General features: G+C 54.2%; 1 long non-coding RNA gene across 1 annotated transcript; it reads left to right on the top strand.

Moving 5' to 3' along the window:
- Positions 1-2,287: 2,287 nt before the first annotated feature.
- LOC144313515 (uncharacterized) lies at positions 2,288-12,986 on the top strand. The gene is made up of 3 exons (XR_013379159.1): positions 2,288-2,673; positions 11,762-12,012; positions 12,107-12,986. It is a non-coding gene; the product is annotated as an uncharacterized LOC144313515 (long non-coding RNA).
- Positions 12,987-13,959: the final 973 nt, after the last annotated feature.

Raw genomic sequence — 13,959 nt, 5'->3', positions numbered from 1 at the left:
CTAGCCAGAGAGATTTGGGGATGTTTGTTACTAAGCATCCTACTAGCCTATCCTGACACATACAGACCCCTTTGAGGATCTGACAAAAATTATGGGTTTTCTCCTTAGGAACACGTACACTTGTATAATCTTAAGATTTGGGTTACATTTCCAGGGTCCCACTTCCTCCCTCAGCTCTAGGAGTGATTGGTTCAAGTCACTGCCCATAGCACTCTCTGTGACCCCATTTGTTACAATGGCGGCCCTCCCCTCCTATCACTCCCAGTTTCCCCTGCTCCCCTTCCCTGGTGGCCTTTGGCAGCCTCAAGTTCTCCCTTTCTCATGCAGAACAATTCAGCTCCCTGCTCCTGCCCCACCTGTGTGGGTCCAAACCCAGCCAGTTGGTCAGGAGAACGGAGCGCCTGGTTTATCAGCATCCGCTCTCCTTAGGAGGCACGTGGGAGCCTAATTAGCATTATAGAATTTGGAATTGTCTGTGTATGTATTTGCAGTATTAAGTCTGACCAAATTTCAGGGGGTTTTGGTCTCTTGAACCTCGCCTTCTCATTCTCAAATTGTAGGTTAACAACGCCAGCTCTTACCTACGGCCAGATGATTCCTGGGGCTCCTGGGAAACTACCCTGGACCTCCTCACATGCTCAGTGCAGGGCACTGAGAGGATTTAAGTCACAGGCTGGGTCCCACCTTCAAGACCCCAGGCTGACGGGACCCCCTTAACCCACCCCAGTGGGTACAGCCAACGCTTGGGCTTTTCAGCCTTCCACCTGCTTCTCCGATAGACATTGACATTTGCAGTCAGGAACTTACTCTCCTACCCGAGGCCTGGTTTCAGGGACTTTAGCCATTAGAAAATCACAGACCTTCGGAAGTCCTGAGATTCTTGTAGCTGAGTCTCTGCTGTCACCTGCGTGGGGCTAACCTCTGGCTTGGCAGAGGGAGAATTTCCGAGTTGCCTAGACCTGGTTTCACATGTGGGGTCTGCCACTTGTTCACCTGTGTGAACATAGAGAAGTCACCTAACCTCGGCCAGCCTCAGTTTCCCCATCCGTGAAATGTGAGTATTGCACTAGGTGATCCCTCCATGCCCCACACCTATCCTCCACTCGGGCCATACAAGGGGGGGTCTCTACTCTGGAGACCATCCCGGCCTCCCTGCCTTGGCATGTGCCATTCTTGCTGCCAAGAGTGCCTGTCCCCCTCCACCCGTCTCTGTCTCACACTTCTAAATACTCCCTGTGCTCCAGGACCTGCTGCAAGTGCCACCAGAGTCCGTCCCTGTGCAGCTACAATGACCTCTCCCTTCCCAGGACCCCTGACTCCTGTTGGCTGGATCTCACTGACTCTCTCCTTGTATTTTGCAGGCTTTCCCAGTGGAGAAAGCCAGTGCCCACTGAGCACCTATTATATGCCAGATTTTTGTGTCAGGTGTTTTACTAGCACCTATTTCTGATTTTCTCATCAACCTGTGAGGGAGGCATGGTTGTCCCCATTTCACAGAGATTGGATGTTGAGGCTTAGAGAGCATCGCCATAGTGACTACAGCCACATAGCCAGGAAGGGGCATCTGAGCCGGGTCAGTAGGGGGGTGCCTGCCTCCCAGATGGGGGCTCCCTGGGGAGACAGCGAGGGAACCCAACTTCCAGCCCCCGCGGCCTAGCAGTCAGCAGGGAGAACCGAGCAGCTCTGAGGCCAGGGCTGGGTGAGCAGGGGTGGGCAGGTCTCTCTCCTGCCATCAGTGCCTCGGGTTCAAGGTGAAGGAGGAGGAGAGGAGGCCCCTGCTCAGGGCAGACGACCCCTTAACCTGCTCTGGGTGAGGGGCACTAGGGCGGCAGGTGGACCGCTGGAGGGCTGGGCTCAGGGCAGTTCACCTCCCCTCACCCCCCAGGGATGACATTTGGGGTCCCTGGGAGCCGGGTCAGCAGGTGGTGCAGGAGAGTGGGGTGCAGCGGGGGTGGGGGGAGGGGGTGCCCGCCCAGCCACTGCAGCTCTCTCGCTACCTGTCTCCCTTCCTCCTTCTCTTTGTGATCCCCCCTCCAATCCTTGGTCTGTCTGGCGGAGGCCTTTCCTGTCTCCTGGGTGTGTGTGTCTCTCTCTCTGAGCCTCAGTCTCTTTCTGATTTTCACCCCCTCTCACAATGGGGGTGTCTACCTGGGTCTTTGTACATGTGCGGGATTTGGCATCATCCAGTCTGTCTGTATCTTTCTGTCCTTATCTCCCTTTGGATATTTCTTATTCCTTGTTTTCCCATCTCTGTGAGAAGCTGCTTTTCCCTCCATTTTCTATTCCTCCTCTCTCTCCTTTCTGTCTCTCATCTCCCCGCCCCATCTCTTGCCGAGTGTGTGCGTCTCTCTCCCTTTCTGTGTGTGCGTGCCTGGTGCCTGCGTGTTCGCAAAGGCTGTCCGGACGTCTCAGTCCCTATTTCTCAAACTCGCTGACTCCCCCCACCTCATATTTGCGGTGGGGACTCAGATCTGGGGGCACCAAGTTCTAAGGAAGGATAAATCAGTTTTCTGGCAGGAAGGCAGCTCCCAGCTGATCCTCAGGGACGGGACATGTTGCAGATCCGAAAAGAACCCTGAGTCACCTCGCCTGGTGTATTGGGAGAAACACTGGACCCAGAGCCAGAGGACCAAGGCACAGTCCTGCCTCTTCAACTTCCGGTGTGACCTTGGGGTGAGTCACTCAATCTCTCTGACCCTCTGTACCTCATTAGTAAAATGGGGGCTGTTGTAAAGATCAAACAAGTTAACTGCTATAAAACTGGAAGCCCAGTGCATGGTGTGGGGGTGCAAGAAGCAGGGAATGAGGCAAGACTCAAAGATTACCGAGTGTGGTCAAGGCCCTCAGGTGGGTGCTGGATGGAGGAGCTGCTGCTGGTCCTGGAGGAGTGGCGGAGGCTTCCAGGAGACGGTACAGAGTCAGCAGGTGCTGGCAGGGAGGCCAGCCGGAGGTTGGAGCCTCTCCCTTGGCCCGGCAGCCCAGTCCTGCCAGTGCCCTCCCCTGGGAAGGGTGACCAAGCCCCTTGAATCCATCATTAGGAGGGAACTGGGAGAAGGGCTGGCCCATCCTGCCCATACCTTGTCTGTGGGGCTGGGACGGACAGCACCAGCTCTCAGACAGACGTGCTCTTTCACTTCATAAGCACTTAGTAAGCCCTGATGTGTGCTGGGGCTGGCGATGCAGAGGGTAATGCAGCCTAGAGGGGGAGCCGGGGGTGATCCAAACACACACAAGGTGCGTGGGTGACCGCACACCGGGACGGAGGAGTTTGGGTATGATGAGCACACAGGACCCTGGGTCTGACCTCACCTGGAAATCAAGGTGGGCTTCCCTGAGGAGGTGATGTTGGCGACGTGAGCATGAAGGATGAGAAGGAGCTGAGTTCTTCTCAGCTGGGGAAGAGAATTCTGCGCTATTTATTGCTGCGTAACAAACTGCCACAAAACTTAGGGGCTTAAAACAACCATTTTATTTTACTCACCATTTTGTGGGTCAGGAATCTGGGAGGGCTCAGCGGGGCCACTTGGTGCCAGCTGGGCGGCAGGATCCCTTCCAAGGTGGCCTCCTCCCCACCTGGCCGGCATTCTGGTGCTCCCGGCTGTCTTTCTCTCGCCCACGGCGCCTTCTCCTCCAGAACCTCTCCACATGCCTGGGCTTCCTCCAGGGTGGCAGCCGCCCCGCAGACCGAGCTCTCACACGGAGGCTCGGGGCTCGAGGAGACCAACGCAGAAGCTGCGAGGCCCCTCACAGGCTAGCTCTGGGCCGGCGTCACCCCCACCGCACCCCACCGTCGAAGCAGACAGGCCGCTCCACGTTCAAGGGGGGAACACAGTGCCCCATTCTTGCTGAAAGGACATCCGAAGCCGACACTACAGTGTGCGTGTAAACTGAGCATTGGGGCAGACCGTGATAGTCGCTGTAGATCAGACCGGGGGATTGTTCTGGACACCAAGATGGGGAAACAGAGGGAGAACTCTGACTCAGTGAGAGTGTGGTCGGGCCCAGGAGTACGGTAGGAAATCAGAGCAGGCTTCCTGGAGGAGACTCAAGCTGGGTCTTGAAGTTATATGGGATGTGGAGATAAGCACGAGAGCATGCACAGCCCGGGGAAGCAGGCCGAACAAAGGGCTGGCGGTGGGGGAGCCCCGCGATAGTGGGGCCACGGTCACTGGGGGCGCTGGCCGGCAGGAGGGGAGTGGTGAGAGCCGTGGCTGGTGCGGGCTGGTGGGGCCAAGAGGCAGGGCCTCAAGTGCCAGGTTAAGACTTGGCAGTGGGAGCCCTGGAGGCCTTGAAGCAGAGGAAGGTCAGCACTGAGCAAGACAGATGAAGATAGGGCAGGTGGGGGTGGTGGGAGGAGGGGGCGTGGGGGGTGGGTCACCTCAGGCTGGGGCTCCGGGCCATTTCATTAGGCAAGGCCAGAGATGAGATGGGAGCCTGAACCAGGGTGGGGGGGACTGAATGTGGAGGAGGGGCAGACAATAATAATGCTATTGCTACCATTAATCGAGAATGTCTACCACTCAGGCACTTTATCCTACATTGTTATGCTTAATCCTACAGCCACTCCACGAGGTAGGTAGTGTTGCTCTCCACAGTTGGCAGGCATAGCTCTGAGGCTCAGAGAAGTAAAGAAACTTGTCCGAGATCACACAGAGAGCAGCAGAGCTGAGATTCTCAAGACTGGGTCTCTCCGGTACCTGTGCTCCTCATCTCTGTGCTATGGTGGAAAAATTGGCTCAATGATTGTGTATATAGGGGTGGGGCCGGGAGGACAAGAGAGGAAATGACAGACCTGGTACCAATGCCATGGTTTCTACTCCGATTACTCAGAGGGAGGCTGGATGTTTCACAAGACCTGAGGACCCAGGAGCTGCGACCTCAGGTGGGCAGTTTCCTGGAGTGGGGGTGGGGGTAGGTGTCTGGGGAGTTGGCTTTGGATGGGTGGTGAGTTCAAGGGGCATGTGGTATATGGGGGAAGGGAAGGGGAGAGGATCCCGAAGGCAGCTGTAAAGTAGGAGAGTGCCAACTGGGAGGGATGGGATGGACTCGAGGGCTGATGGGGATCAGAGAGGGCAAGCAGCTTGCCCAGGGTCACACGGTGAGTGAGGAGCAACGGTGACCCTGATCTCGAGTCCCAACTCCAAGGAGAGACTCCCCGCTGCACCCTGTGCCATCTCCAGTTGTTAAAAGCACGGGCTCTAGAGTCCGACCGAGCTGGGTTCAAATCCCAGCTCCATCACTGAGCTCCTGGAACACTTACTCTGCCTCTCTGAGCCTCAGTTTTCCATCTGTAATGAAATATTACCTTCGTCACAGGAATATAGTGAAAACTAAATGAGACGATACTAAGTGCTGAGAACAGCCCCTGGCGCATTGTCAACATCTACTAGTGTTTGGGTGCTCTTGCTAATTCCCTTATTTTACTCTCTTCATCATCATAGCATTGAGGGTAAACATGTAGACTCGAGCCAGATGGGTTGGAATCCCAACACCATCTCTTACCAAATGCATGACCTTGGGCAGGTAACTTAACCTCTCTATCCCTCAGTTTTCTCACCTACAAGATGGGGATAATATTGATACCGACTTCATAGAGTTATTGGGAAGAGTGAATGCATTAATATTTGTAGAGTTCTTCCAACAGCACCTGGCACATGGCAGGGGCCATGTCACCGCCTGATACAGTCATCCTTGCTGCTGTCTGCACAACCATAGTCACCGTCACTGTCCTCACCACCACCACGACCATCTCCATGATCCTCATCCTCATCCTCATCCTCATCACCATCATCACCACTGTCCCCCACCATCATCATCATCTTCATACTCATCCCTACCACCACCACTATCATCACCATCACCATCACCACGCCCAGCCCTACCACCACCACCATCACCACTATCATCATCATCATCATCCTCACCACCATCATCCAGTCTTGAATCAGTGAAGAGTAGATTCTCCTTGTTCCCAGCTATCTTCCCCCTACTGTTGATTAAAGAATAGCCCCTGGGATCCCTGGGTGGCTCAGTGGTTGAGTGTCTGCCTTTGGCCCAGAGCGTGATCCTGGAGTCCCCAGATCGAGTCCCACATCGGGCTCCCTGCATGGCGTCTGCTTCTCCTGCTGCCTATATCTCTGCCTCTCTCTCTCTGCCTTTCATGAATAAATAAATAAAATCTTAAAACAAAAAAAGAACAACCCCTGCCTCTTCCCTGCTGTTGTACCCACCCCTACCTTATCCTGAGGGCCAGGCTGTGCCCCGAGCCTGGCCCTCAGGATGAGCCTTTGTCAATTTGAAAGGAACAGAGAAAATGTGCTGTTTTAGACATGAGCTGCTTTGTAGGGGAGGAGTATGGAAGTCCTGAGGCCAGTTCCCTCAGAGGAGGGGATGGAACCAGGGAGCCGGAGCTTATCCAGGTCATCAGGGTAGTCAGGGCTGCGGGCACGAGAGCTGGAGTGAGTGGGCTCCCACTATGTTGCAGGCACCCCATATAAATTATGACATTTATCCTTCACAGCCCTCGCATAAGGAGGATAGGATATTCCCATTTCACAGATGAGAAACAGGCTCAGAGACATTAGAGAACTTGTCCAAGGCCATGGTAAGTCAGCAGCAGAGCTGGGATCTGAGCACAGCCTTGTCTGACTTGCAGGACCTGGCACCATGCTTGACATGCAGCAGGTACTAATTGGGTGGGTGGGGCCCTAAGTAGGTATCTGTAAAGTCCCTCCTGGGCTCTCCCTGGACCTCTCCCCATTCCAGGGACCCCATTAGGGTACTGACATGACTCTGAGTCTGATATTAGAGACAGGAAGTATTTCCTTTCTTAGGAAATTACCTTTTGAAAGTAATTCAAAGAATGAAGGATGAGCTGGTTCATCTGAGGACACTCAGAGATCCTCGGTGGGACTGAGATCCATCCGGGTCAGGGATGCAGGCTCAAAAGACCTAAGCCCTCTTTCCAGCCCCCTGTTCACAACTTCAGGGCCTGGATTCCATCTCTTGCTTTCCCTGGGCCTCAGTTTCTCTCTCTGTACAGGGGTGGGGGGTGCTTGGACCAGATGGTCCTTATTTATTTATTTAGATTTATTTATTTATTTTTAGAGAGAGGGAGAGGGAGAGAAAGCATGAGCAGGAGGCGCAGAGGGAGAGGAAGAGAGAATCTCAAGCAGACTCTACTGAGTGCAGAGCCCAACAAGGACCTTGATCCTAGGGCCCTGAGATCACGACCTGAGCTGAAACCAAGAGTTAGACACCTAACCGACTGCACCACCCAGGTGCCCCTGGTATTTTATTTTATTTTATTTTATTTTATTTTATTTTATTTTATTTTATTTTATTTTATTTATTTTATTATTTTATTTTTTTGGTCTTTATTTTAGAAATAGTAACAGCCAGTGCTTACTGAGCACGTGCTATAGGCTTGCCCAGCACTAGGCCCTCTCTATGCGTTATATTTTTTCCTCTCAAGGCATAAATTGATTGTCCCATTTATAGATGAGAAAACTGATCCCAGAAGGATTAAGTGACTTGACTCCAAAGCTTGTCCCCTTTGTCACCACCTGCCCCTTCCTCTGCTGGGATGGAACCCTCTGTGTCCACCTGACAATGGTCATCTCCCATCTGCTCATGTCCACACTGAGAGCTATCCATTCCTGGGTGTAGAGTATGAGAGGGAGAATGGACAAGGTCAGTGAGTTGCCGAGGAGTCAGGGAGGCCACCAAAGAAGGGGTACTGGGTAGGTATCCTCAACATCTTGAGTTGACTGTGGGGTGGCGTCCCCCTCCATCCCTCCCCCTCCAGTCCTCCCCCACCCCCATATTGGAGGAATGTTAGCAAGACCATGGCCGTGCTTGTCTCCTGTCCTGCAGGCTTGCTCAGTGGGATCTGGTGTCCTGGGTACATCTGCCCTAGACAGTGACTCCGTGGGCAGGGCCAGATAGCAAAACCCCTCCTGCAGACTCACTGGGTCTCCTGGAGGGGAAGCAGAGGGCTCGGTCCCCTCAAGCTCCATCCTCACACCTGAGACTGTAGCCTCCTAGTTATTCATCCTGTCATAGCTGGCAGGGAGGATGAGTGTCTGACAGAGTGGCCTCTTGGGGGAGGCTGAGTTCTAACTGGGCTCCGCAATTTGTCACTTGTGGGGCCTTGGGCAAGTCACCGCTCACCTCCAACCTGCTAAGTTGACTCAATGGGGGAATTGGGGCCTGCCTGCTTGGGGCTTTTGGGAGGACTCAGTGAGATGACAACTGTGCAAGCACTTTGCTCATTGGCCTGCACTGAACAAGTGTAGCTCACAGGATTATTAACCGGCCAACCCACCAGGTGCCTGCCTTCCAACCGGGGAAAGAGGAGGACCTGGCTCCAGCCTCCCTTTGGAGACTCTGGGACCTGGCCTGGGCAAGTTCAAGGGGACAGGGGTGGAATCACATACACGGGGCCCTGATTGGTGCCAGGCGCTGGGTGGGGAGGAGGCTTGGTTCATCGCAGCACAGCCCTGTGATATCCATGCTCAGGGAGGGAGGGGAGGGAATGCCCCTTTCCCATTCACCACCCCAGGGCTCTCTCCGGGAACCGAGAGGTGAAGATGATTATGTCTGACATCAGTAGTGCTCTGATCCATGCTGAATGCCCTGCCCCCTGGGCGACAGACCCCTCACAACCAGGCTGTGTGTGTAGGGGGGTGGGGGATTGTTGTTATTACCCCATTGTCCAGATGAAAACACTGAGGCTTAAGAGGTTATGTGGCTTGCTCCAGGTGAGCATGGGCACGCAGGGGCAGAATCATGATTTGAACTCTGACATCTGACTCAAGGGCCTGTGCTCCTGTCCACCCCTCTAGGCCTCTCACCAGTGACCCCTCCTGCTTCCTGGAGCCCACAAGCTGGTATGGGAGCAGCCAGGGAGGCCCAGGGGCAGGATTTGAATCCTGGTCTGTCTGAATCAGAACAGAGTCCTTAACTCCACTGCCCCTGGCTCCCAGGGAGTGAGCCCAGAACAGGGCTGGGCAGGACCTGAACCAGAGCTCAAGTCCAAGGCTGGGCAAAGCTGGTGCTTGTTTGGCCACTGGACCTTTCCCTGGGCTGGGCCACGCAGTCACCCCTCTCCTGGCCTCTTTGTCCCCTGCTGCAGTGCATCGTGGACACAGGCTGAGCTCTGGAGTCAGACACCAGCATGAGCCTAGATGAGCTCCTGAGCCCACACACAGGGCCAGAGGTGCCTCCCCTCCCCCGACAGGGTCACCACCCTTTGACAGACTGTGCCTCTTGAGGTCCTCTGGCTGGAGGGTAATGATCCATCTGCAGGACTGCAGTGAAGATGATTTCTGTCACCCTGGGTGGGGACTCTCTGGTCCCTTTTAGCCTTTTCTCTCCTCTGCTCCTGGATCCTGTGGGCTTGGGCTTCACAGTTACCCAGACATCAACGTGAAGTAGGACCCTGGCCTGTGCAGTCCAGGACACAGGTGCAACCAAAGTGGGTCTACCCCCCCACCCCCCCCACCCAGCATTCCCCCCTCTCCCCCCCCTCCCCCCCCCATTTACCAGCTCCCTCCCATTTTCCCTTCCACAGGTGCTGGGGGCTTTCAGACTCTGCCTGGAACTCATTTCTTCCACATTTATCCCGAGTCCCCCCCAGGCCCTCTCCAGCTCACCGTCTTCTGGGCCCTGCACCCTGCTCCCTGCCCCCCATATAAATGCGTATATAATTGCTGGTCCACTCATCTGTCTTCCCCACGGTTCTGAGGACAGGACCTGAGGCCTGAGAAATGTGTCTGTGTCACTATCACAGCCCCAGAAGCCAATCCAGGGCTGGGGAGCCAGTATGATGAATGAATGGATGAAAAGAGCTACGGTGGCTGTCTTTAAGTAAATGTTTCATGAATGAATAGAGAACTATGATCATTCCTTCAAATATTTGGAGAGCTGCCATGGGAAAAGGGATCCGGCCTACGTGGGACCTGGAGTTGTATCTAGGACAGAACAGTAAGACGACAGGGACAGCATTCAGTTTAATCAAAGGAGAGGCTTCTTAACAGTCAGGACTGTCTCCATGTGGTGGGTGACTTGGGGGAGTGAGCCCCCTGTCCCAGGAGGTGTGTAAGCGAGGCTTGGTGGTAAGGTTTGGTGACAGTGTCCTAAGAGGTATGTCGGTGTATTGTATTCAGTGTATTTCAGCTATAGGACTTGGACTCCCAAGGCTGACATCGGGGTAGGGCTGGGACAGATGCCATCACACCTCTGGGTTGGGAAGGAAGGAAGAGGGCATGCAGAAGGGCCTAAGGAAAGACAGCCTGGGTCCAGCGGCCTAGCTTGTGGTCAGAGAAGTCCTCTCCAGTCCTGGGGCCACCCTGGCTGCTGCCCTTGGGCTCATCACTGTGGTTCCCAGAGTCTCAGGTCCCTATCTGTCAAAGGAGATTTGGACTTAGTGCTCCCCAGGGGTCAGAAGTACCACAGAAGGACACCTGCTGTGTGTCCTTGGGCAGGTTGCTTAGCCTCTCTGAGCCTTTACTTCATCTAGAAAGATGAGATAATGGAAGTCACCATCCTCAGTGCGCAGGGGCATCTGGGAACCAAGTCATACCTGTGAATGGGCTGTCCTTCATTCATTCAATAAGTCTTTGCTGTGTACCTACTAGGTGCCTTGAAAAGTCTGAATTATCAGCCCCATTCCAGCTATGGTGTGTTTGTATATGTCGAGGCGACTTCACTTTGCCTTCCTGTGCAATGAGGCTGTGATTCCTGCCCCCATCCCACAGCTGAGGACTGTCCCTCCCCTCTGCGACCCATGGGATTGGGATTCCTGCTCTGAGAGCAGACACAGCCTCGTGGGCACAGAGTGGGTCCTCAGTGCTGTTCGGGGACCACAGGCCTGAGTCCTCATTAAATTCTTCACTCCGTCTCCGTATTTCAAGAGGCCTCGGGAAAACCGTATTTCATAAATGAAACATCAAAATGTTTATGAGAAATAAACAGCTGAAAGCAGTCCTGGTTTTCTGGCTGAGCTGATGGAGGTGTCAGATGGACCCGGATTCCTCTGGATGCTTCCCTCAGGCCCCACTGGGCACAGCCCACATTCCTTCTGATAAAACCTTCCCCCAGAGGAGGGGATGTAAGAGCCACCTTTTCCTGAACACCTGCTATACGGGCTCTCCAAGTCCCCAGGGGCCCGGCTGTGATCAGTCTCACCTACAGGAGAGTGGGGGGGATCACAGAGGAGGTGGGGTGGGTGCAGAAGGGACAGGGCGCCAAGGGGATGGGAAGGAGAAGGGCCCCGACCAAGGGATTCACACAGCTAATTTTCCTTCTCAGTCTGGTCTCTTTCTCCCTGTTTCTCTCTTCTCTGTCATTCTCCCTCCTGTCTCTGACCCTCTCCCTCCCTCCCTCTCTCTCTCCCTCTCTCTCCGCCTGCCTCCTCTCCCCCTTCCCTCTCTCCTTCTCTTCCCCATGGGCTTCTGGCCTCTCTCCCAGCTCCTTCCTGCTGCCTGGGCTCTGGGCCCTTCTCTGGGCAGCGGCTCAGCCTTAGCGGATGGCTGGGCTGGGCTGGGGGTGGGTATTGGTTTCCCTCTGGCCCAGGCACAGAAGCCAAATGGGAGCCCCTGAGTGTGGGAAGAGGGGGCTCAGAGCAGGACCCAGCAGGAGGGGCTGGGCCTGAGCCTGGAGGGAAGGTCTGATTTTCAAAGCTTAGGCATGCCAAACGGTTTACTTTCAGATGTTTTCTTCTTCCCCCTCACTGGCTGGTCCCTCCCTCCCTTCCCAGGTCACTTAAAAGACATTCCCTCAAGAGCAAAGAGAAAAGACATCCCATCAAGGACGAAGAGCGGAGACATCCCATCAAGAGCAAAGGAGAAGTGATGGAAGAGTTGAGTGTCAAACCCCAGCAACGTCATCACATTTAATCCTTCTGAGGCCTGTGAGTGCGGGTCATTGTTCCCATTTACTGTCAAGAGGATGGAGTCAAGGAGCAGAGGTGGCCTGTGAATTGCTGGAGGGCATGAGTGCTTTGCACCGGTGAGTGCCCACACTCGCCTGCTCCCCAGCCCCTCCTCTTTGCCCTCTATCCCTTGACCCCTCAGAAATCAACTCTGTTTTTTTATTTTTTTAGGACAGCAATGATTTGTGCAGCAAGTTGGGAAGGTCCCCAGGGGACTGGCCAGGCACAGGGAAGGAAGCCAGTCCCTGCCCTGGTGGCTTCCTGAAGGTGGTTGTGACTGTGCTGGGGTCACGACCCCCCTAAGGATGACAGGCAAGATGAAGAGCTGACCCCTGACTTCCCTGAGCTCAGCCAGGTTGGCTTCCCGCTGCCTCCTGCAGGGCGATCACTCCAGAACTCTCTCTTACCCACAAGGCCCCTAGCCACTCCCTTTCCTGAGAGCAGGATGTTTCTGAATCTCTCAGTAATTTTCCTTCTCAGAGTGAGACAGAGCAGGGCCTGGACTAGGGTCCCCTCAACCCTGACCACCAAGTCCAGCATTCTTTGGCTGTCTCCCTAAGGGGAAAAAAAAAAAAGCTAAAACTCTCTGCCCTTGAGCAGCGGGAATGTGGGGGCAGGATGCTTGCAGTCGGGAGGGACCAGACTGTGAAGACTGGTGAAGACCAACCAGTCTGTGCCGAGAAGGACCCCAGTACTGACTTTCAGCAACATTCCCCCTCATTATATTACTAAAAATCATGCCGGGGGTGGAGATTTTTTTTAAAGATTAAAAAAAAAAATTATTCATGAAAGACACACAGAGAGGCAGAGACACAGGCAGAGGGAGAAGCAGGCTCCATGCAGGGAGCCCGACGTGGGACTCGATCCCGGGTCTCCAGGATCACGACCCTGGCCACGACCCTGGCCGAAGGCGGCGCTAAACTGCTGGGCCACCGGGGCTGCCCTCCCACCCAAGTGTCTCGAAGAAATTTTCCCTAACCTCTCCTTGGGGATCAGCTTAAGGATTCTTTCCCTTGGGCTTGAGCATAAGCCCCAATAAAGCCTTGCCCAGACCTCCTGTTTGACCTCCTGTCAACTTCTATTGCTTGAGAGCCCAAGGCCATTGTTCACTAACAAAGGGTCACGGAGTCTTCAGGCTGTTTCTGGTCCAGCCACCACCCCCTCCCTGATGCAGAACCCACTGCTACCCGCATGGCAGGCTCCCCGAGGGCTGAGTGTGGTTCATTCTCCATAGGCCTGGAGGCTCTGAGGTCTGCAGGGAAGGAGCTGATGGGGGATAGTCCTCACCCTCTGGTGGAACTCTCTGTTCCTTTCTCTGGGGTCTCACTGGGCAAGTCCGTCAAAAGTCTATCAAAAGTCCGGGAAATCGGGCCTAATGAGACCTGTCACAGAGGTCATTATTGTAAACAGAAAGGGTTAGGGTCCCTAGAAAAAGAAGGCCAGAAATAGCTTTCTTGACATAAGAAAAGTCATCTTAGGCCCCGGGGGTATCTCGTGAAAACAGGTCTGAACAAAGCCACCCTGGGGCCAGGAGACAGCCTAATCATATCAGGGACTACAAATCAGCGGTAAAACTCCCGGTGCTGATTCAAAAGTGAAAATCGACCTGCTGCACATTTGTTGTCAGTTATCTTTATAGGATATAAACCCCATACTGGACCAACTAAAAAGCCAGAGAGTTTGTGGTGCTGACCCTTGCCACCCTTGTGACTTCAATCTGGACTCTGTCTCCTTAACATGACTCCTGCCCCAGTTCCACACTGAATTCCCCATCGTGCAAGCCCCTTCATGAGTGTGTGTGTGCCTTTGTGGCTTCAAACTTCCCCGCCTTGTTTGAGGAGACTGCTTTGGGAAATATCCCTGGTGTTCTCCATTGCTTCTTGCAAGTAAAACCCTCCCTTTTCCTTATTGGGTGTGTCTTGTGGCTCTCCCACCACCAAGAGGCAAACCCAGTTTTGAGGGACAGTATTGAGGATTCAAGGGCCAGTGGGTCTAGTCCAGTTCTGGCTTAGCCATTCCCAGCT

This window comes from Canis aureus, chromosome 5 (assembly GCF_053574225.1).
Source record: "Canis aureus isolate CA01 chromosome 5, VMU_Caureus_v.1.0, whole genome shotgun sequence".
Taxonomy (NCBI): Eukaryota; Metazoa; Chordata; class Mammalia; order Carnivora; family Canidae; genus Canis; species Canis aureus.
Note: the sequence above shows the minus strand (reverse complement) of the source record. Positions and strands in the feature narration are given on the sequence as shown.